Source organism: Pleurodeles waltl, chromosome 2_2, assembly GCF_031143425.1.
Source record: "Pleurodeles waltl isolate 20211129_DDA chromosome 2_2, aPleWal1.hap1.20221129, whole genome shotgun sequence".
Taxonomy (NCBI): Eukaryota; Metazoa; Chordata; class Amphibia; order Caudata; family Salamandridae; genus Pleurodeles; species Pleurodeles waltl.
In genome coordinates, this window is record NC_090439.1 from 421,393,936 (window position 1) to 421,418,041 (window position 24,106).

Below are 24,106 nucleotides of genomic sequence, written 5' to 3' on the forward strand. Positions count from 1 at the left end.
TGGGGACCATGGGCTCACCTACTAGCCATACCCGGTGCCTCTGGATTTGAAACATCACATATGGGATGCTGCTATTCCTCAAGATAAACGCATCATACACAGAGCCAGGATACTTGGCATTGACATGGGAGATGTACTGGTCCGCCAAACACACCATCTGCACATTCAGAGAGTGAAAGCTTTTGCTATTTCTGAACACTTGTTCATTTCTCCGGGGGGTGGGGGGAATAAGTCCAATATGTGTACCATCAATGGCACCAATGATGTTGGGGATATGTCCCAGTAAATACAAGTTAGCCTTCACTGTGGCCAAATCCTCTACCTGGGGGAATACAATGTAGCTGCGCATGTGTTTCAGCAGGGCAGAAAACACTCTGGTCAACACATTTGAGAACATAGGCTGTGACATTCCTGATGCCATGGCCACTGCCATGGAAGGAACCACTTGCCAGTAAATGTAGCACTGACAGGACCTGCACTGGAGGGGGGAAACCTGTGGGGTGGCGGATAGCTGAAATCAGGTCTGGCTCAAATTAGGCACACAGTTCTTGGATTGTGGCCCTATCAAGTCTGTAGGTCAGGATAATGTGCCTGTCCTCCATTGTCGCCAGGTCCACCAGGGTTCTGTACACGGGGAATGTCTCCATCTCATATTCATCCTCAGTGGTTGAATTCTAGGATGAAAAACGGTGAGCAGAAGGTCACATTCACACATATGTCAAAATTAATATGCAACTTTTCCTTTACAGAAGCAGTATGTGAACTTGTAAGTCAGTTGATGTGCCCATGTCTGCTTTGACACAGTTAGGTGCCATGGCCTGTGCACCCTGAAATGGCTGCTGCTTGCATTGGTTATCATTGGGCCCTATGGGTTCCAGGAGCCTATGGCGATGTACGTCGGCGGTGACGGTACCCACCGCCGCTCACGTAACTGCCATTTTCTATCTGTGCACTCACTTGCTACCTCACCTTCAACAGGGGAAGACCTACACTGCAAGTGCTGCTGTGACCTGTGTCTGGAAGCGACAATGGCTCCAGGGTCTGGGGAAAGGGCCTCTGTCTTCACTTCCGAGGAGTTGTAGAGGCTGGTGGTTGGGGTCCTACCCCAGTACACTTTACTCTATGGTCCTCCAGACAAACAGGTGAGTGCTCTGCGAGCATGATGCCTGGGCCATGAATGTATGGATTGCTGTGTGTGTAAGCCCTGTGCAGGTGGGGTCCGAGGGGTCCTGGGCAGAGTGCTGCATATATGGTGGGCAATGTATGTGCGTAAGTGGATAAGGGGATATGGTGGGCCATGAGTATAACAGTCCAGATGCTATGAATAATACCTTTTCTGCTGTCTTTTTCCTACAGGTCAGCACCCATCAGAAAAAGGGTATTTGGCATGCCATCGCCAAGGAGGTGCGGACCCCGGGGGTCTTTGACAGGCGGAGCACCCACTGCCGCAAACGGTAGGAGGACCTGCACCGCTGGGCAAGGAAGATGGTGAAGGCCCAGCTGGGGCTGGCCTCCCAACAAGGAAGGGGTGCCCATCGTACCCTTACCCCCCTGATGTTCTGCATCCTGGCAGTGGCCTATCCAGAGTTGGATGGGCGCTTGAAGGCATCACAGCAGCCACAAGGGGGAGAGTACAGATTCAGAATCATGACCTCTGTCTCTCCCCCCCTTTTTGTTTTGTCACCCTGTCCTTGTGTGCATTAGCATCATCTGGCGGTGGAGCAGAGGCAACGTCTACAGACGGAGCTGCATCCCACATGGGCCTGAAGGCCGAATCCACCAACGGTGAGGGCACAAGTGGGACACAGGGCGAGAAGAGAACCACAACGGAGAGAGGAGGGGACAGTACCGACAGCGACACCTCCTCGGATGGAAGCTCCCTGGCGGTGGTGGACACCTCTGTGCCCACCCCAAATACAGGTACAGCCGCTACCCCCTGTACCAGACCACCCTCTGAACAGCCCCTCAGCATGTTTCCCGTGCCCGCTCACCCAGGAGGGAGGGGATCTCCTTCGCCCAAGGCACCTCAGGCACCTCAGGCCCTGTCCCAGTCAGCCCTGCTGCCCTCAGTGAGGAGGCTATTGACCTCCTGAGATCCCTCTCTGTTGGGCAGTCAACCATTCTGAACACCATCCAGAGTGTAGCAGGGTATTTGCAACAAACAAATGCATACCTGGAGGGCATTCACTCTGGCACTGATGGCAGCCATTGTCCCTGTCTCCAGCCTCCTCCCTCCAACTTCCTCTACCCAGTCCCAATCCCCTTAACCCCAGCCTATCCCAAGCACACCTTCAGACCAACAATCATCGAAATCAACACACAGAAGTGGCTCAGGCAAACACAAGCCCCCACACTTCATCTCACAGGCACTCACACAAGCACCATCCACATGCAGACACACCAACATCCACTGCCTCCTCCACTGTGTCCCCCTCCTCCTCGTCGTACACCTCCCTCCCAGTAGAATCTCCACTCACACCTGCATACACTACATCCTCATCCACTACCTCCATCACCATCACGCCTATCACTACACGCCCCTCACTGGCAGTCACCACCCCCACATCCAAGCACATGTCCCCTGTGTCCTCTCCCACTGTTTCTGTGACCCCTCCTCCCAAAGTACACAAACGCAAGCACACAGACACCCAGCAACCATCCACATCACACAGCTTCGAGCCCATGCACCTGCACCCAAACTGAGCAGACTGACACCTCCTACAACCACTCCCTCTTCCTCCACTCTCAAACGTTCGCCCTCTTCCCTTCCCAGTGTCCCTAAGAAGCTTTTCCTCGCCACCATTGACCTATTCCCTATGCCTCCACCCCACCATCCTTCACCTCGGGCCAGGGTGGCGAGAACCCAGCCCGGCACCTCAGCCACCCAGTACACAGCCACTGTGGTTTCTGCAGCTACTGCAGGTGTGAGAGGCTCCAAGGAGGCACCTGTCATTCCAGCCAGTGTGCCAGCACCACCTGCCAAGGTCAAGAAGGGTTCGCCACCTAGCAAGGGCAAAAGGGGACAGTAGCCAGCAAGGGGAATGAGGCACAACCAGCCAGCAAGGGCAAGAAAAATACACCAGCTGGCAGAAGCAAGGAGGCACCACCGTCTGCCAAGGGCAGGAAGGGGCACACAACACCAGCCATGGCACTTTAGCCGTCCGAGGCTGCAGGTGAAGGCCTGGAGGCTACCACCACCACTGCCAGCACTGCCACGTGCACTGCGGCCAGCACCGCCACATGCACCGCTGCCAGCATTGCCACATGCCCCGCTGCCAGCAGCACCACTGCCAGCAGCAGCAGCAGCAGCCCCAGTGGGTAGCCATCCAAGGCTGCAGGTGAAGGCCAGGAGGCTACCACCACCACTGCCAGCACCGCCACCTGCAGCGCAACTGCCATCCACTGAGCAGCTGTCAATGCTGGTGAGCAGTGTGTAGTGCTGACTACATGCGCTGCAGTGCGTCCTGGCCCCTGCAACACCTGTCGTTGTGACACACAAGTGAGAGACTGTGACCTTGCCCCATCCAGGATGAAGCACACCAGAGCCAGTGGAAGAAGGCATACACTCACCGCATCCTTGCCAGGATGAAGCACACTGGGCACAAGGCCCCCTCCAGAACCAGTAGAAGAAGGCATCCACTCCCCCCCTCCTTGCCAGGATGAAGCACACAGGGCACAAGGCCCCCTCCGAAACCAGTGGAAGAAAACATCCACTAGAGAGACTGTGCCCTTGCACTCCCCAGGACCAAGCAGTGGGCAAACCACCCACTTGAGAGACTGTGGCCTTGCACTCCCCAGGACCAAGCAGTGGGCAAACCACCTACTTGAGAGACTGTGGCTTTTCACTCCCCAGGACCAAGCAGTGGGCAAACCACCCAATTGAGAGTCTGTGGCCTTGCACACCCCAGGACCAAGCAGTGGGCATGGAGCCCCCTCCAGGCCAGTGGCGTTGTACCATCTTCCGGCTAAGGTGCCCCCCCATTCCCCGTCTCCCTGAGGTGCCTGTGTGTTTTCGACCTGATGCCCCTGCAGTGTTCTCTCCGTAATGAGGCAGGATTCAAGTGTGGCCTTGGCCTTTGTGGTTTGGCCCAGTGGGCCACAGACATTTTGGAGTGGACATTGTCCCTACTTTTGTATATATTGTACATACTGTTTATTGCTTTAAGAATTTAAGAACGTATTTTTCAAAATGTCTAGTATTACACTCATTTTACTCCATTCCTTTTGTCCTTGCGCTATTCCTGAGGGTTACAGGGTGAATATGTAATGTTGTTGCATCTGTTTGTGTGTATGGTGTTGGGGGTGGGGTTTGGGGTGGGGTTGTTGCATGTTGCGAGTGTGTCACTCTCTCCCCCCCCCTTGTGTGCTAGGTGCAGTACTCAACGTGGTCCATGGGGAACACCTGCAGCTCAGGCTCCATGGTGTCTTCGTTCTTCCTTGAGTGTCGAGAGGTGAGTCGTTTTCCTTCAGAGTACTGTTTCAGATCATGCTTTTGATGGCACTGGTATCGCCCCGGAAGAGGTGGCAGATAGGCGTGTTGTAATGTAGTGGGCGGTACATTGTCTTCCGCCTGGCTGTTGGTGGTTACTGCCGAGGTGTTTGTTACTACCACCGTGGGGGTCGGTGTGTTAAAGTGGCTGTTTGTGTTGCAGGTTTCCATCGTGGTCATGATTCCAATTTTTTACTGCCGGACGGTTGGCGATGTTCCTGCCGCTTTATCACCGACCGCCAGGGTTGTAATGAGGGCTATAGTAATGTGTTTTATATGTCGTAACAGTGAAATATTGCTACATTTGTTTTTCACTGTTGCAAGGCCTGTCCCTCTCACAGGTTAACATGGAGGCTACCTTTAAATATGATTAAAGTGTAGATTCCCTTTGGGAGCGGATGGACATGTGGAGTTCGGGGTCTCTGAGCTCACTATTTAAAAACACATCTTTTAGTAAAGTTGATTTTAAGATTGTGTGTTTGAAAATGCCACTTTTAGAAAGTGAGCATTTTCTTGCTTATATCATTTCTGTGACTATGCCTGTTTGTGGATTCCCTGTCTGGGTCAGTTTGACAGTTGGGCTGGTTGTACCTCACACTAGACAGTGACACAAAGGGAGCTGGGGTGTAGCCTGCATTTCCTGATGAGCCATCTGTGCTAGGAGGGAGGGGAGGAGTGGTCACTTACACCTGAAAGGGCTGTGCCTGCCCTCACACAATGCAATCTCCAACCCCCTGGTGAGTGTCTGGGGCCTGGCTTGGGCAAGGCAGGATTTGACAATCAAAAGAGACTTTGCTTTGAAGCAGGCCCACTTCAAAGGAGAAAATGGGTATAAGAAGGGCACCCAAAACCACAGACTTTAGAACACTTCTAGAAACCAAGAGGAACCTCTGCCTGGAGAAGAGCTGAAGAGCTGAGGAAGAAAAGCTGCCCTGCCTGTGACTGTGCTTTGCAGAGCTATTCTGCAGTTGCTGCTTCTTCCTGTACTAAAGGACAAAGACTGGACTTTGTGTTGCCTTCTTTCTTGTGAAGATCTCCAGTGGCTTGATTTAGAGCTTTCCTCCTGATGTCTCAGGGACAGCAAAGACTTCTCTCTGCCAGCACCTGGAGTCTCTGGAGAGACTCCTGCTCTGCCCTGTGGTGCCCATCCAGTTCCTGTGACCCTGAAAGGAGAAGCTGGCAGCCTTAGAGGAAGAAATCTACGCACAGAACGCTGTGCGGGGAAAAGATCGATGCAACTCTGATCTGCGGCTGAAAATCGATGCTCGCCAGCAACGCGACCCGAAGATCGACGCCCGGGGCTGGAGAAACAATGCACAGCATCGCTGATGGAGGCTGGGGAGATGGCAACCTACGCAGCATGGTTTTTGGATCATCGTGCGGCTGGATTTCCAACGCAAGTACCGTTGGGCGTGTAAAAACAATGCAAGGCCTGCTGACCAGATCGATGCATCACTCTACTGTGGAGAGAAAAAACAACGCGCCATGATGAAAGGAAAAAAAAGTAAGGTCTTGCTCGTGAGTGAAATCGACGCATCGCAACCCCTTTTTGACGCACACTCCCCCGTGTGGGGATATTTTTGACACACCCAAGGTACATTTTCAAGCTAACAGTGTTAGTGTGTGTTTAAAACTACATGAAGATTCTTTTTGCCTTTTAATTGATAACTTGACTTGTGTATTATGGATTTCTGTTGTTTTGGTCTTGTTTTGTTTAGATAAATATTCTCTATTTTTCTAAACCTCTGTTGTGTCATTTTGTCGTTTTTTCATTAAGTTACTGTGTGTGTTGGTACAAATACTTTACACCTAGCACTCTGAAGTTAAGCCTACTGCTCATGCCAAGCTACCAAAGGGGTAAGCAGGGGTTAGCAGAGGGTGATTCTCTTTTACCCTGACTAAAGTGAGGGTCCTTGCTTGGACAGGGGGTAACCTGTCTGCCAACCCACTGTCAGAAATGGGTGTCTTACCCACTGGTTCTGGAGGGGGCGTCGTGCCCTGTGCTATCGATCCTTGGGAGTGCAAGGTCACAGTCTCTCAGTTGGGTTGCATACCCACTGGATTTGCAGGGGGCAGGCCGCACAGCAGCCCATGGAGGCAGAATTACATACCATCCACCGGCGGTGACAGCTGCTCAGTGGTGGTGGTGGTGCTGTTGCTGGTGGTGTTGGGGGAATCTCCAGCCCATCCCCTGCAGCCACGGATGGCTGCCCACTGGTGGTGGTGGTGCTGCTGTTGCTGGTGGGGGGGAGTCTCCAGCCCATCCCCTGCAGCCTCAGACTCCAGCCAACTGGTGGTGGTGGTGTGGTTGCTGCTGCTGCAGGTGGGGGGAAGCTCCATCCCATCCCCTGCAGCCTAGAATGGCTGCACAACCATGGTTGCTGGTGGGGGTTCTGTCTGAATCCCTGCACCAGGCCCCTTGTCCTTCCTGCCTGCTGGTGCTGGCTCCTTGCCATTCCTGGCAGCAGCTGGGGCAGGCACCTTGCACTTCCTGGCAGCAGATGGGGATGGCTCCTTGGTTTTCCGTCCCGCAGCTGTGGATGGCTCCTTGCGCTTCTTGGCAGCAGCGGTGGATGGCTTCTTGCCCTTCCTGGCAGCTTCTGGGGATGGCTTCTTGCCCTTTAGTGCAACAGCTGGGGCCAGCAGTCTTTCCTTGTGGCTGCCTGGTGCCCTGGATCCTTTCCCACCATGAGTGGGTGTTGAGACTAGTGGGCCCGTGGACTGGGTGGCTGAGGTGCTTCCGGGCTTTTTGCCACCCTATCCAGACGTGGAGGACGGTGGGAGGGGTAGGGAAGAGGTCAATGGTGGAGAGGAACATTTTCTTAGGGACATTGGGGCGGGAAGAGGTAGAATGTTTGGGAGTTTAGGACGAGGGATTGGTTGTAGGAGGTGTCTGTCTGCTGTGTTTGGGTGCAGGTGAATGGGCTGGATGCTGTTGTGAGGTGGATGGCTGTTGGGTGTCTGAGTGCCTGCATTTGTGTACCTTTGGAGGGGGGTGACAGACACAGTGGGAGACGACTCACGGGACGTGTGCGTGGCTGTTGTGGAGGTGTCTGCCAGTTAGGTGTCTGTTCTGCTTGGTGTGGTGGAAATGCTGGTAGTGAATGAGGATGTTTTGCATGCAGGTGTGAGTGTAGACGCTACTGGGAGGGAGGAGGAGAAGGAGGAGGAGGGGGAGACAGTGGAAATTGTGGATGTTGATATGTCTGCATCTGCATGGTGTTTGTGTTAGTGCCTGTGGGATGATGTGTGGTGCTTTTGTTTGCCTCCGCCACGCTTGTGTGTTGTCTTGTGTGCATGCTCGTCTGCCTGTGTGCTTAGGATAGGTTGGGGTTGAGGGGAATGGGATTGGGAAGAGGAAGTTGGAGGGGGGAGGGTGGAAACAGGGACAATGGCTGCCATCAGAGAGGAGGCCAGTGCTTGTATTGATCTCTGTTGGGCCGCCAAGCCAGTGTGAATGCCCTCCAGGAATGCATTAGTCTTTTGCATCTGGGCTGCCAGCCCCTGGATGGCATTCACAATGGTTGACTGCCCTACAGAGATGGATCTCAGGAGGTCAATAACCTCCTCACTCAGAGCAGCAAGGCTAAGTGGGGCAGGGCCTGAGGTGCCTGGGGCGAAGATGGCCAACCTCCTGGCTTAGCGGGCAGGGGCAACTCGCTGAGCGGCTGCTGGGAGGACGGTGCTGGAATGGGGGGTGGCGTCTGTACCTGATGCTGGGGTGGTCACAGAGGTGTCCGCCACCACCAGGGAGCTTCCATCGGAGGAGGTATCTGTGTTCGAACTGTCACTCCTGACTCCCCCATGGTGCTCCCCTCGCCCTCTGTTCCACTGGTGCCCTCAGCGTCGGTGGACTCTGCCTCCTGGGTCCTGTGGGATGCAGCTCCCTCTGTCGCCAGTGCCTCTGCTCCTCTGCCAGATGATGCTAATGCACATAAGGACAGTGTGACAAAATAAAAAGCGGGGAAGAGACAAAGTATACCCTGGATCAATGGCTGCACCAACACCACCGTTGGAGTACACACCACCGTAACAGACAGGGAACATCCCTACGCACTATGTATTGCACTACCAGTTATAATTCTAGCCACCAAGGCATGGGGAGGGGCACATACTGCCAAATGCAGCATACCTGGGACCCACACAGACCTGACCAGTTGTGGATGCCTATGAGTTAGGGAGCAGAATTATCACTTCAGAACCCTGGCCAACATGGGACCTACTCTGCAATGTCAGTCCTGGCCTAGGGGCACCCAATGACACATATCCCTCACCTGGGTACCTCCCATAATGCATAAGTTGTAATGATGGGTACTGTACTCATCCCCTTGTGGCTGCTGTGATGCCCTCAAGTGCCCATCCAGTTCCAGATAGGCCACTGCCAGTATGCGGGCCATCAGGGCGGTCAGGTTTCGATGGGCACCCCTTCCTCGTTGGGAGGCCATCCCCAGCTGGGCCTCCGCCGTCTTCGTGCCCAGCATCTCGGGTCCTGCCACCGTTTTCAACAGTGGGTGCTCCACCTGCCGTAGACCTCCACGGTCCGCACGTCCTTGGCGATGGCACGCCATACACCCTTCTTTTGATGCGCACTGACCTGCAGAGAAATACACAGAGGAAATGGCACCGTACTGCCTGTTACACTAATGGCCCACCATACCCCTTCACATCACCATTTACACACACATGGCCCAGCACACAAGCTGTATGCGGCCCAGGGGACATCCACCCACCTCATTACACAAGGCCTTCACACACACCACTCCATGCATTCATGCCACATGCATCGTGCTCGCAGTGTATTTACCTGTTGGTCTGCAGGCCCATACAGCAGTCTGTACTTTGGTAGGACACCATCCACCAGTCGCTCCAACTCCGCCGAGGTGAAGGCAGGAGCCCTTTCCTGATTCACACGAGCCATGGTAGGTTCCAGACACAGGTCACAGCAGCACATGCACCGTAGGTCCTCTCCTTTAGAAGGTCAGGTAGCAAGTGAGTGATAAGATAGAAAATGGCGGTCACAGTGACGGTATGCACCGCCGGCGTACATCACCATTGGCCACTGTAACCCATAGGGCCCAATGTTAACCAATGAGGAGTTGCACGGCGGGTCCTGACCGCCTACCTCAATGGCGCACAATGTCAGCAGAATTACCTTACTTCTGCCTGTCCCTCCACACAGGACAGGAAGATGCCATTTCAGGGGGGGGGGGGGGGGGTCGGCACTGGATTATAACTGCATCACAGTTAAAAATTGTACATACAGGACAAATATCACTTATCCATTAAAAATGAACATCATGCATTGCACTGTTGTGGCTCCAACGCTGAGTTTGTGACCGGCTTCTCACTCTTTTGTCCCTTAGACGGCAACCGCTGCGGATGAATAGGAGATGGAGACATACCCCAGTGTACAGACCCCTGGTGGACTTGGCAACAATGGAGTACAGGCACATTATCCTCACCTATAGACTTGACAGGCCCACAATCACAGAGCTGTGGGCCCAACTGGAGCCTGACCTGATATCTGCTATCCATCACTGTAAAGGAATGGCTCCCTGTTGCAGTTACCCCACACTTTTTGCCTGATACTGATGCTGACTTGATTGAGAAGTGTGCTGGGACCCTGCTAACCAGGCCCCAGCACCAGTGTTCTTTCACCTAAAATGTACCGTTGTCTCCACAATTGGCACAACCCTGGCACCCAGGTAAGTCCCTTGTAACTGGTACCCCTGGTACCAAGAGCCCTGATGCCAGGGAAGGTCTCTAAGGGCTGCAGCATGTCTTATGCCACCCTAGGGACCCCTCACTCAGCATAGACACACTGCTTGCCAGCTTGTGTGTGCTGGTGGGGAGAAAATGACTAAGTCGACATGGCACTACCCTCAGGGTGCCATGCCAACCTCACACTGCCTGTGGCATAGGTAAGTCACCGCTCTAGCAGGCCTCACAGCCCTAAGGCAGGGTGCACTATACCACAGGTGAGGGCATAGGTGCATGAGCACTATGCCCCTACAGTGTCTAAGCAAAACCTTAGACAATGTAAGTGCAGGGTAGCCATAAGAGTATATGGTCTGGGAGTCTGTCAAAAACAAACTCCACAGCTCCATAATGGCTACACTGAATACTGGGAAGTTTGGTATCAAACGTCTCAGAATAATAAACCCCACTGATGCCAGTGTTGGATTTACTAAAAAATGCACAGAGTGCATCTTAGAGATGCCCCCTGTATTTTACACAATTGTTCAGTGCAGGACTGACTGGTCTGTGCCAGCCTGCTGCTGAGAGACGAGTTTCTGACCCTATGTGGTGAGGGCCTTTGTGCTCTCTGAGGACGGAAACAAAAGCCTGCTCTGGGTGGAGGTGCTTCACACCTCCCCCCTGCAGGAACTGTAACACCTAGCAGTGAGCCTCAAAGGCTCAGGATTTGTGTTACAAAGCCCCAGGGCACTCCAGCTAGTGGAGATGCCCGCCCCCTTGACACAGCCCCACTTTTGGCGTCAAGTCCAGGAGAGATAATGAGAAAAACAAGGAGGAGTCACTGGCCAGTCAGGACGGCCCCTAAGGTGTCCTGAGCTGAGGTGACTCTGACTTTTAGAAATCCTCCATCTTGCAGATGGAGGATTCCCCCAATAGGGATAGGAATGTGCCCCCCTCCCCTCAGGGAGGAGGCACAAAGAGGGTGTAGCCACCCTCAAGGACAGTAGCCATTGGCTACTGCCCTCCCAGACCTAAACACACCCCTAAATTCAGTATTTAGGGGCTCCCCAGAACCTAGGAACTCAGATTCCTGCAACCTAAGAAGAAGAGGACTGCTAAGCTGAAAAACCGTGCAGAGAAGACGGAGACACCAACTGCTTTGGCCCCAGCTCTACCGGCCTGTCTCCCCCCCTTCTGAAGACACTGCTCCAGCGACGCTTTCCCCAGGGACCAGCGACCTCTGAATCCTCAGAGGACTGCCCTGCTCTAGAAGGACCAAGAAACTCCAGAGGACAGCGGCTCTGTTCACCCAAGACTGCAACTTTGTTTCAAAGGAGCAACTTTAAAACAACTTGCGTTTCCCGCCGGAATCGTGAGACTTGCTACTCTGCACCAGACGCCCCGACTAGACTTGTGGAGAAACAACACTTCAGGGAGGACTCCCCGGCGACTGCGAGACTGTGAGTAGCCAGAGTTGCCCCCCTGAGCCCCCACAGCGACACCTGCAGAGGGAATCCCGAGGCTCCCCCTGACCACGACTGCCTGTCTCCCAGATCCCGATGCCTGGTAAAGACTCTGCACCCACAGCCCCCAGGACCTGAAGGATCGGAACTCCAGTGCAGGAGTGACCCCCAGGAGGCCCTCTCCCTTGCCCAGGTGGTGGCTACCCCGAGGAGCCCCCCCCCCCCTTGCCTGCCTGCATCGCTGAAGAGACCCCTTGGTCTCCCATTGATTCCTATTGGAAACCCGACGTGTGTTTGCACACTGCACCCGGCCGCCCCCGTTCTTCTGAGGGTGTACTTTCTGTGCTATTTTGCTAATTCAAAGTTCCTAAAGTACCTACCTGCAATACCTTTCATTTGAAGTATTACATGTAAATCTTGAACATGTGGTTCTTAAAATAAACTAAGAAAATATATTTTTCTATACAAAAACCTATTGGCCTGTAATTGTCTCTGAGTGTGTGTTCCTCATTTATTGCTTGTGTATGTACAACAAATGCTTAACACTACTCCTTTGATAAGCCTACTGCTCGACCACACTACCACAAAATAGAGCATTAGAATTATCTCTTTTTGCCACTATCTTACCTCTAAGGGGAACCCTTGGACTCTGTGCATACTATTCCTTGCTTTGAAATAGTGAATACAGAGCCAACTTCCTACATTGGTGGATCAGCGGTGGGGTACAAGACTTTGCATTTGCTGGACTACTCAGCCAATACCTGATCACACGACAAATTCCAAAAATTGTCATTAGAAACTGATTTTTGCAATTTGAGCTATTTTTCTAAATTTTTAAAAGTCCTGCTAGGGCCTTGTGTTAGTCCCTGTTAGCATTTCTTTTAGAGTTTAAAAGTTTTGTGAAAGTTTGAATTAAGTTCTAGAAATAGTTTTAGATTCTTAAAAAATATTCCAACTTTTAGAAACATAATGCCTGGTGCAGAAGAGAATGTGGTGGAGCTCGACCTCACACCTTACCTCCATTTTAAGATGAGGGAGCTAAGGTCTCTCTGCAAAATAAAGAAAATCCCAGTTGGCATAAGACCCTCCAAACAACAGCTCCAGGAGCTGCTGGCAGAGTTTGAAAAAGCCAACCCCTCTGAGGATGACCTCACAGAGGGGGAAGATAGTGTCTTGGAGGAGAATTCCCCCCTTCCAGTCCTAATTAGGGAGATCAGGGACCCTCAATCCCTGACTCCAACCGTAATAGTCAGAGATGCTGCTTCCCTCACAGGAGGGGCCAGCAACTCTGTTATCACTGAGGAGAGCCTCAGTGAAGATGACCTCCTGTTAGCCAGGATGGCCAAAAGATTGGCTTTAGAGAGACAGCTCCTAGCCATAGAAAGGGAAAGACAAGAGATGGGTTTAGGTCCCATCCATGGTGGCAGCAACATAAATAGGGTCAGAGATTCTCCTGACATGTTTAAAATCCCTAAAGGGATTGTAACTAAAAATGAAGATGGTGATGACATCACCAAATGGTTCACAGCTTTTGAGAGGGCTTGTGCAACCAGAAAAGTAAACAGATCCCACTGGGGTGCTCTCCTTTGGGAAATGTTTACTGGAAAGTGTAGGGATAGACTCCTCACACTCTGTGGAAAAGATGCAGAATCTTATGACCTCATGAAGGGTACCCTGATTGAGGGCTTTGGATTCTCCACTGAGGAGTATAGAATTAGGTTCATAGGGGCTCAAAAATCCTCGAGCCAGACCTGGGTTGATTTTGTTGACTACTCAGTAAAAACACTGGATGGTTGGGTAACTGGAAATGAAGTGCATGACTAATTGGGCTTTATAATTTGTTTATGAAAGAACACATTTTAAGTAACTGCTTCAATGAAAAGTTGCATCAGTATCTGGTAGACCTAGGTCCAATTTCTCCCCAAGAATTGGGAAAGAAGGCAGACCACTGGGTCAAGACTAGGGTAACCAAAACTTCCACTGGGGGTGACCAAAAGAAAGGGGTTACAAAGCCTCCCCAGGAGAAAGTGGGTGACACTAGAAACAAAGAAAAAGAGTCCTCTGTAGGCCCCCAAAAACCAGACCAGGTGGGTGGGCCCCAAGACACAACCCAAAACAAAGGTGGGTACCAGGGTAAGAACTGGGATGCCACTAAGGCATGGTGCCAAAACTGTAGACAGACAGGGCACCACACCAAGGACACTTCTTGTCCCAAAAACAAACCCCCTAGCAAAATCCCAGGGGTGACCAGTGTAGCCATTGGGGATGACTCCTCAGATGAGGAGGTCTTCATAGCCTTCAACTGGAAAAAGGGCCCAACAGGTGAGTTGCAGATTCCAGAGGGAAGTAGACACTTCCACCACCTACTGGTGAATGGAATCCCAGCCACTGCCCTGAGAGACACTTGTGCCAGTCACACCATTGTGCATGACAGGCTGGTGTTCTCAAACCAGTACATCCCAGGTGAGACTGCCAGAGTAAGAGTTAGCCCAGACAGGGTCACTGATAGGCCTGTGGCTTTCGTGCCCATAGAAGTGGGTGGGACCTTTAGCTGGAGAAGGGTGGTAGTCAGTACAGACCTCCCCCTTGATTCTCTCCTTGGAAATGACTACCCAGAGGTTAGTCAGAGCCCAAGAGAGGAACTGGTCCAGGGCCAGTCCTCTCCCAAGGACATTGGAGGTGCTACCCCTGCAGTAACTGCAAGTAGGCCCCAGAAGAAAAAGAAAGGAAAACAGAGTAGGAAAGGTGGACAACCTTTAGCCAAGTTTCCAGCAAGCCAGGGAGATTCTGCTCCAGTAGGGGAGAACTCCAAAAATGGCACTGTTAAAGTCCAACCTGACCCACAAGAAGTCCTGGCTAGTCAGGCAACTGTTAAACCTGAGTGGGTGGCTCCTCAGCTAACAGAAGAAAGAGTGGAAGAAGGATGTTTACTACAAGATGTGGTAACCCCCACTCTAATACAGCAGACAGGCATCCCTGAACCCAAAGAAGCCTCTAACTTACCCCCTTCCCTTGTAGGTGAAGAGCTAAAGGTGTGGTTCTGGGCACTGACAGCTGTCAGTGGCCTCTGCTAGGTGTTAGCCTTTATGGCTGCACTATCCTTGGCATGGTGGTCTGACCCCATGCCAAATAGCAAGTTAGGCCCCCTGACCCTGTTGGTCATGGTGGGGTTACTCCAGCTCTGGGTAACCTCTTTGGGTAAGCTAGGGGTGACCCTGGCTAAGATAAGATTAGCAGAGGTGGATACCTCTAACCCCAAAATAGAGAGAATGGGTGGAGACATTAAAGACACAGACAAGAGGCAATTCAGACTAGGTCCTATCACTGTGGAAGTGGGTCAGTTCCCCAGAGGGAATGACCTGAACAGGAGGATGGAAGGCAGAATAGGCCCTGCAAAAAAACAGCCTATTTCCTCTACTCTTCCTCGCCTGACAGACTAGGAAGACTCTCCCAGCTTTGGCTGAGTCTCCTGGCCTGTGGGCTGGGGGGGGCTTGTGTAAAGAAAGGGCTCCCTGTTGCAGTTATCCCCCACTTTTTGCCTGATACTGATGCTGACTTGACTGAGAAGTGTGCTGGGACCCTGCTAACCAGGCCCCAGCACCAGTGTTCTTTCACCTAAAATGTACCGTTGTCTCCACAATTGGCACAACCCTGGCACCCAGGTAAGTCCCTTGTAACTGGTACCCCTGGTACCAAGGGCCCTGATGCCAGGGAAGGTCTCTAAGGGCTGCAGCATGTCTTATGCCACCCTAGGGACCCCTCACTCAGCACAGACACACTGCTTGTCAGCTTGTGTGTGCTGGTGGGGAGAAAATGACTAAGTCGACATGGCACTCCCCTCAGGGTGCCATGCCAACCTCACACTGCCTGTGGCATAGGTAAGTCACCCCTCTAGCAGGCCTCACAGCCCTAAGGCGGGTGCACTATACCACAGGTGAGGGCATAGGTGCACGAGCACTATGCCCCTACAGTGTCTAAGCAAAACCTTAGACATTGTAAGTGCAGGGTAGCCATAAGAGTATATGGTCTGGGAGTCTGTCAAAAACGAACTCCACAGCTCCATAATGGCTACACTGAATACTGGGAAGTTTGGTATCAAACTTCTCAGAATAATAAACCCACACTGATGCCAGTGTTGGATTTATAAAAAAACGCACACAGAGTGCATCTTAGAGATGCCCCCTGTATTTTACCCAATTGTTCAGTGCAGGACTGACTGGTCTGTGCCAGCCTGCTGCTGAGAGACGAGTTTCTGACCCCATGTGGTGAGGGCCTTTGTGCTCTCTGAGGACAGAAACAAAAGCCTGCTCTGGGTGGAGGTGCTTCACACCACCCCCCTGCAGGAACTGTAACACCTAGCAGTGAGCCTCAAAGGCTCAGGCTTCGTGTTACAAAGCCCCAGGGCACTTCAGCTGGTGGAGATGCCCGCCCCCTGGACACAGCCCCCACTTTTGGCGGCAAGTCCAGGAGAGATAATGAGAAAAACAAGGAGTCACTGGCCAGTCAGGACAGCCCCTAAGGTGTCCTGAGCTGAGGTGACTCTGACTTTTAGAAATCCTCCATCTTGCAGATGGAGGATTCCCCCAATAGGGATAGGAATGTGCCCCCCTCCCCTCAGGGACGAGGCACAGAGGGTATAGCCACCCTCAAGGACAGTAGCCATTGGCTACTGCCCTCCCAGACCTAAACACACCCCTAAATTCAGTATTTAGGGGCTCCCCAGAACCTAGGAACTCAGATTCCTGCAACCTAAGAAGAAGAGGACTGCTAAGCTGAAAAACCGTGCAGAGAAGATGGAGACACCAACTGCTTTGGCCCCAGCTCTACCGGCCTGTCTCCCCCCCTTCTGAAGACACTGCTCCAGTGACACTTTCCCCAGGGACCAGCGACCTCTGAATCCTCAGAGGACTGCCCTGCTCTAGAAGGACCAAGAAACTCCCGAGGACAGCGGCTCTGTTCACCCAAGACTGCAACTTTGTTTCAAAGGAGCAACTTTAAAATAACTTGCGTTTCCCGCCGGAAGCTTGAGACTTGCTACTCTGCACCCAACGCCCCCGGCTCGACTTGTGGAGAAACAACACTTCAGGGAGGACTCCCCGGCGACTGCGAGACCGTGAGTAGCCAGAGTTGCCCCCCCTGAGCCCCCACAGCAACGCCTGCAGAGGGAATCCCGAGGCTCCCCATGACCGCAACTGCCTGTCTCCCAGATCCTGACGCCTGGTAAAGACTCTGCACCCGCAGCCCCCAGGACCTGAAGGATCGGAACTCCAGTGCAGGAGTGACTCCCAGGAGGCCCTCTCCCTTGCCCAGGTGGTGGCTACCCCGAGGAGCCCCCCCCCTTGCCTGCCAGCATCGCTGAAGAGACCCCTTGGTCTCCCATTGATTCCTATTGGAAACCTGATGCCTGTTTGCACACTGCACCCGGCAGCCCCCGTACTGCTGAGGGTGTACTTTCTGTGCTGACTTGTGTCCCCCCCGGTGCCCTACAAAACCCCCCTGGTCTGCCCTCTGAAGACGCGGGTACTTACCTGCTGGCAGACTGGAACCGGGGCACCCCCTTCTCCATTGAAGCCTATGCGTTTTGGGTACCACTTTGACCTCTGCACCTGACTGGCCCTGAGCTGCTGGTGTGGTATCTTTGGGGTTGCTCTGAACCCCCAACGGTGGGCTACCTTGGACTCAAACTTGAACCCCGTAGGTGGTTTACTTACCTGCAAAACTAACAAACTCTTACTCCCCCCAGGAACTGTTGAAAATTGCACTGTCTAGTTTTAAAATAGCTATATGTGATTTATGTGAAAACTGTATATGCTATTTTGCTAATTCAAAGTTCCTAAATACCTGCAATACCTTTCATTTGAAGTATTACATGTAAATCTTGAACATGTGGTTCTTAAAATAAACTAAGAAAATATATTTTTCTATACAAAAACCTATTGGCCTGTAATTGTCTCTGAGTGTGTGTTCCTCATTTATTGCTTGTGTATGTACAACAAATGCTTAACACTACTCCTTTGATAAGCCTACTGCTCGACCACACTACCACAAAATAGAGCATTAGAATTATCTCTTTTTGCCACTATCTTACCTCTAAGGGGAACCCTTGGACTCTGTGCATGCTATTCCTTACTTTCAAATAGTGCATACAGAGCCAACTTCCTACAATCACCCCACTAGGATCCCCCCTATTTTGCAAGTCCTATCTGTGCTCCATTTCTTCGCAACTGGTTCTTTCCAAGTGACAGTGGGCTTGGCAGAAGGAATGTCACAGCCAGTGTTCTCAATAGTGATGACAAGAGTGTTGTCTGCGCTGATTAAACACATGTGCAGCTACATTGTATTCCACCAGGTGGAGGATTTGGCCACAGTGAAGGCTGACTTCTATGCAATGGGACATATCCCCAACATAACTGGGGCAATTGTGGAACACATATTACATTTGTACCCCCCGACAATATGAACAGATGTACAGAAATCGAAAGAGGTTCCACTGCATGAATGTTCAGATGGTGTGCTTGGCAGACCAGTTCATCTCCCATGTGAATGTTAAGTATCCTGGGTCGGTGCATGATGCCTTTATACTGGTGAATAGCAGCATCCCAAATTTGATGGCCGAACTATAGAGGCACCGTGTTGGCTAATAGGTGAGCCCAGGTTCCCACCCAGTAGATGTTGGTGTATGGGCATGGTATGGGCCATATAGGATAGTGTGTGCCTAAATGTTGTCCCTCGATATTTGTAGGTGACTCAGGTTACCCCATCCTATCATGGCTACTGACCCCTGTGAGGAATGCCAGGACAAGGGCAGAAGAATGTTACAATGAGGCACATGGGCTATCAAGAAGGATAATCAAACAAACCTTTGGACTCCTGAAGGCCAGGTTCAGGTGCCTCCATCTAACTGGGGGATCCCTGTTCTACTCACATAAGAAGGTCTGCCAGATAATCGTGGCATGCTGCATGTTGCACAACCTTGCCTTGAGGCGCCATGTGCCGTTTCTGCAGGAGGAGGAGGCTGGAGATGGCCATGTGGCACCAGTGGACCCTGTGGACAGCGAGGATGAGGAGGCAGAGGATGAGGATGAAAATGAGGATAACAGAACTGCAGTGATTCAACAATACTTCCAATGACACACAGGTATGACAGTGTTATTTCTTACTTCTATGCCCACTCACTGTACTGTTTGGCAACTCATTTTGCAGATGTTGGTGCCCCACTATCACTCCTGGTATGATCACTGCAGCCAACTACAGGTATTTCCTATTTGAACATTACTGTACAATTGAATTGCTATGTTTGAACCTGGTTAAACAAATACATAGTTAAAAAATGTAACATACTCCATACTTGTATTTTTTCAAAGGGTGTTTATTTAAATGCTAAGAAGTAGAGGGGCATGTGCATTGGACTGGGGCGATGATGGAGGAAAGCCCAGGGTATTGTTCCGGTCTATTTGTAGCGCAGGTACACTGTCCAAGGGGACATAGGAAGGGGAGCAATGGCAGGACAGGGCGACAGGGTGGAACACAAGGGTGACAATCAGGGGAGTCTCATTTCCTAGCGGTGGTCTTGGCAATAATCTCTGGCTTCTGCCTGAATTGCAGGGAATGTTTGCAGGGTGGTTCTCCTTCTGCAGGGGGAGATTCACTGGTGGCCTATTGATCCTGTGGCGGGGCCTCCTGTCCACTAGCGGCAGCGGAGGTGGAAGGCAGTTCAGATGTCTAGCTAGTGGCAGGGCCCGCTGTTGTGAGGCTGCCTCCCTCATAATGTTGGCCATGTCTGCCAGCACCCCTGCTATGGAGACCAGGGTGGTGTTGATGGCCTGCAAGTCCTCCCTGATCCCCTGGTACTGTCCCTCCTGCAGCTGCCTGTACTCCTGCACGTTGTCCAGGATCTGGCCCAGCATAGCCTGAGAATGTTGGTAGGCTACCAGAATCTCTGCAAGTGCCTCCTGGAGAGTGGGTTCCCTGGGCCTGTCCTCCCCCTGGCGCATAACAGTCCTCCCAGTGTCCCTGGTGGCCTGTGCCTCTGTCCCCTGAACCGTATGCCCACTGCCCTGACCCCAGGTCCCTGATTGTCTTGGGTATGAGGTGTGCCCTGGTGTCCCTGTAGTGGTCGGCACACTGCTGATTGACGTGTCCTGGGGACAGAGGTGTGGGTACGCTGATTGGGTGCTGTGGTGGTGTTTCCAGATAGGGGAGGTCCTGTGGTTTCTGTGACTGTGCCTGGGTAACCGAGTGTCCTGAGGTCCCTGGTGGGCCAGGTTTGTCATCCAGATTCAGGCGACCAGAGTTGCTGTCATCAATGTGGGCCTCTTCAGTTGGGGGACTAGATATTGCTGGCACCTCTTTGCCGCTGACATTGGCTGGGATACCTGTGGGGATTTAAGTGAAGTGTTATTGTTTCTGTGTGTGACATCTTGTACATCGGTGGGTTGCCCTCTTTGTTTGTATTTGCCCTGGCAGCTTTAACTTGGTGTATGGTGGGATGATTAGTTCTCTCTAATGTGCATGCTTTAGTGGAAGGTGTCCATGCAGGGCTGTGAGTGGTGTCCAAGCATTGGTATGGCATGCAGTGAGATGTGATGGTGGGGGGTGTGGGAGGTGGTGGAGTGATGGGAGTGAGGGTGAGGGTGCGGGTATGTGTTGGCATGCAGGTATGGGGGTGATTTTTGTATAGAGTTGACTTACCAGAGTCCAGTACTCCTGCTACTCCGGCCAGGCCCTCAGGATGCATGATTGCTAAGACTTGCTCCTCCCATGTTGTTAGTTGTGGGGGAGGAGGTGGGGATCCACCATCGGTCGTCTGTACAGCGAGTTGGTGTCTTGCTGCAAGGAACGTACCTTCCCCCGTAGGTCGTTCCACCTCTTCCTGATGTTGTCTCTTGTTGTCCCTTGTTCTGGGGTGCTGTCCCACGGCATTGACCCTGTCCACGATTCTCTGCCATAGCTCCATCTTCCTAGGAATTGATATCTGCTGCACCTGTGCTCTAAATAGCTGAGGCTCTACCCGGATGATTTTTTCCACCATGACCCTTAGCTCCTCGTCTGAGAATATGGGGTGTCTTTGTGGTGCCATGGGTGTTGTGTGAGCTGTGTAGCTGATGTTGTGTAGGGGGATGTGTTGGGGTGTGTGGTGTGGGGTGCGTGGGAGGTGTATAGGTGCAGGTGGTGTGTGGCTCTTCTTTCATCTGTAGTTGTGGTGTCTGTCTCATGCCAATGGTTTGTATTCGTAGGGGGTTGTGAGTAATGTGGGTGTGTGTTTTATAGTGGTGTGGGTGTGGTATGAGCATGGGTATCAGGTGTGTGTTATTTAAATTGACCAATGTAGTGTTGTTTTGTATGTGTGTTTGTATTTTGAGCGCAGTGGTATGTACCGCCAATGGTTTACTGCCATTGAATGTCCGCCGTGGTGATTCGTGGGTCATAATGTGGTGGACGTTGTTCTGTTAGTGTAACGGTGTGGGTTTTGATACCGCTGGTTTATCACTGACCTTTGGTGTGGCGGACTTGTGTCTGTGGCTGAATAGTGACGGATTGGTGTGTGTGTGTCATAATATGGTGAACGGATATCCGCAGCAGCGGTGGTATGTTGGCAGCAGTCAGCATGGCGGTAAGTGGGATTTACTGCTAATGTCATAATGAGGACCTAAGTGGTTGGGTGAAAGGTAGCAGAGTGGACAATTTTTAAAGGCTGCTCAATCTGATTGTCAGAGAGCACCTGCTTTGTTGTTGTTTATCAGGGGTACGCCAACACTTGTCAGTGTGTGAGCTCTCTGACCCCAGGGAGCTTGCAAGGAGGCAGACCTCTGGTGAGTGCCAGAGGGTCTGGTGTGGCATTTGGGGTGTTCCTAAAGGGAGTGGTCTAGGGGTTTCCCAACCAGGTGTGGTGGGAGAGGCTTATGTCCCAGGTAGGTCCCAGTGTAGTGGGATGGGTTCGGGTTCCCATGTCCTGTCTCAGAGGGAGTGGGGGTGGGCTGTGTCCCAGGGTGTCCGAGTCTCAGAGCCAGGTTGGTTCCATGAGTGAACACCAGGAGGTGAGCCTAGCCTGCACCTTAAGGCCAGATGCTCAGAGGGACCCCTTTTTTCTAGGAGGACTTTGGCAGAGGGCTGGTGATAGCGTTCCACTGGTCCTGGTGTCTAGTAGTCTCAATCTAGAGTGGAGGAGGTGGAAATCCAGACGCAGTGTTGAGAGGTAGTTGAAGGCCCTAGTGGAGAACTGGGAAGGTAAGGATTCAGCTCTGAAGTCAGAGCCCCCCAGGAATGACCCTGGTGATACCATTTCTGGGGTGGGGGGATCCAGGCTTTGCCAGGTGGGCAGAGGTCAAGAGACCTGTGCCAGCCAGACTCTAGTGTAGCCCTTGGGGAAGGTGTTTCCCTTGTTGGGGGTAGTTGTGCCCCCCAGGAATTCCTAGTTCACCAGGCAGTGGTCTACCCTCAGGGTGATGACTCTGGGTTGGATAGGCAGGGTCAGGGTGTAAGCTCTGACCTGATGGGTGGTAGGTGTGCTCCCCAGGAAGTCCTTGTTCGCCGGGAAATGGTCCAGCCTGAGGGTGGTGACTCTGGGCTGGGTAGTCAGGTTCAGGGGGTAAACTCTGACCTGGTTGAGGGGGCGGTTGGTGTGTTCACCCCCTGTGTGTAACTTCTAGAGGTATTTCCGAAGGTGGGGGTGTGTGTGGAGCTCTGGGAGTGGGGTTCAGAGAGGGAGAGACTCACCCCAGACCCCGGTGCAATCCATAGGTGGTGACCCACAGTTGGGAGGCCAGCTGCTGTGTGGTGATCCTGGGCTGGTGGGAGAATTGTGCGGGACGGCTGTACCCAACACCCTGACAGTTCTGGATTCTGATGTACCACTCCTAGGAGAAGATGACGGGACCCTAGAAGGAGTGGTAGGGGAAGGAGAACCTCACGTCTAGCCCCTGTGGAATTTAAGGGTGAGGACACTAGGTTGGTGGATCAGTGGCAGGGTAGACTCCCTGAACTGGTTAGAAGTAGAGTAGAGACAGGTTGATAAGCACCTGGGGCTACCGCCCCACACTCAGTATGGTTTCAGAGACCAGAGGCCTCTAGATGGCCTGGGCCCTGGTTCTGGCCATTGGCAGCTAGGTTAGCCTAGGTTACCTGGGAAGCATTGACAGAGGGACCCAACTGGGATCAAAGTTGTGTAGAACTGGAGCATAGCTCTGCAGTTGCGGGTCAGGGTCCATGTTCTATCGCCCCAACCAGGGAAGCCCATCAAGGTATTGATTGGTCTCCCCTGGCTTTAGGCTGGTGGGGGGTTGTATTGGACCTGGCCCTTTTTATGGGTTCATCCCCAGACTTTTTGTTTCCATCCTCCTATTTTTTCTGACCTCTTGCTGTTGGCTCTAGGACTCTGAGCACTTTATCACTCCTGATCAGTGCTAAAGTGCAGGTGCTCTCCTTTATAAAGTTGGTATGATTGGCCTATACCTAATTGGTATATTTAATTTACATGTAAGTCCCATGTACAGTGGCATCTCTATACCCTGGGCCTGTAAATGAAATGCTACTAGTGGGCCTGCAGCACTGCTTGCCCCACCCACTGAGGTAGCCATTCAAACCTATCTTAGGCCTGTAAGCACAGGGCCTGTGTGTGCAGTTGTCTGCCACAGGGACCTGGCATCAAAATTTGATAGCCAGGCCCAGAACTCCCCTTTTACTACATGTAAGTGAGCCCTATGGTAGGTCACCCTAGCTAGACCAAAGGGCAGGATGCTATGTATGTAGAAGGCAAGACATGTGCCTGGTTGAGTGGCCTGTCCTGGAAACGACAAACAGCCTATTTGTTTTTTCACTGCTATGAGTGCTGGCTTCTCATAGGATTGCATTGGAAATGCCCTGCCTTATGTGTAGGGGGTATTGTCTGATTTATGAGGGGTACCGTAGGCATGTTTGGTATGCTTGTAATGGTAGTGACAAATGCTGCTTACTGGTGTAGGTGGATTTTGTATTATCATTATGGAAATGCAATTTCTAGAAAGTGAGCATTACTCTGTGCTTATGAATCTGGTGTTTTGTAGCTTGACTCCAAGCCACGTCTGGGCAGAGTGACAGTTGGGCTTTGTGCCTACTTTTTAGACAGCCTGTACACAGGGGTGGTGGTGGTATCTCAGAGGTGCATGTGCAGTTTGATTGGTCATTCTGGGCTGAGAGAAGGGGAGGCGGGCACACATGTATCTGTAAAGGTTGTGCCCTGGCCTCACACAAAGTGCTTGTTTACCCCCAACTGATATTTGGAGCCTGTGCTGGAGGAGAGAGGGGGTACTCCCAGAACCAGTTGTAACTGGTTGGAACATCCTCTCCACCTCTTTGTTAAACCTTTGCAAAACTGAGTATAAGTACAGGGGATTTTTACCCAAAATTTGAGACACTCTGCACTTTAAACATACTTGTAACTGGACACAGAATGCTGTTGTAGGGACTCACCAGGACCCAC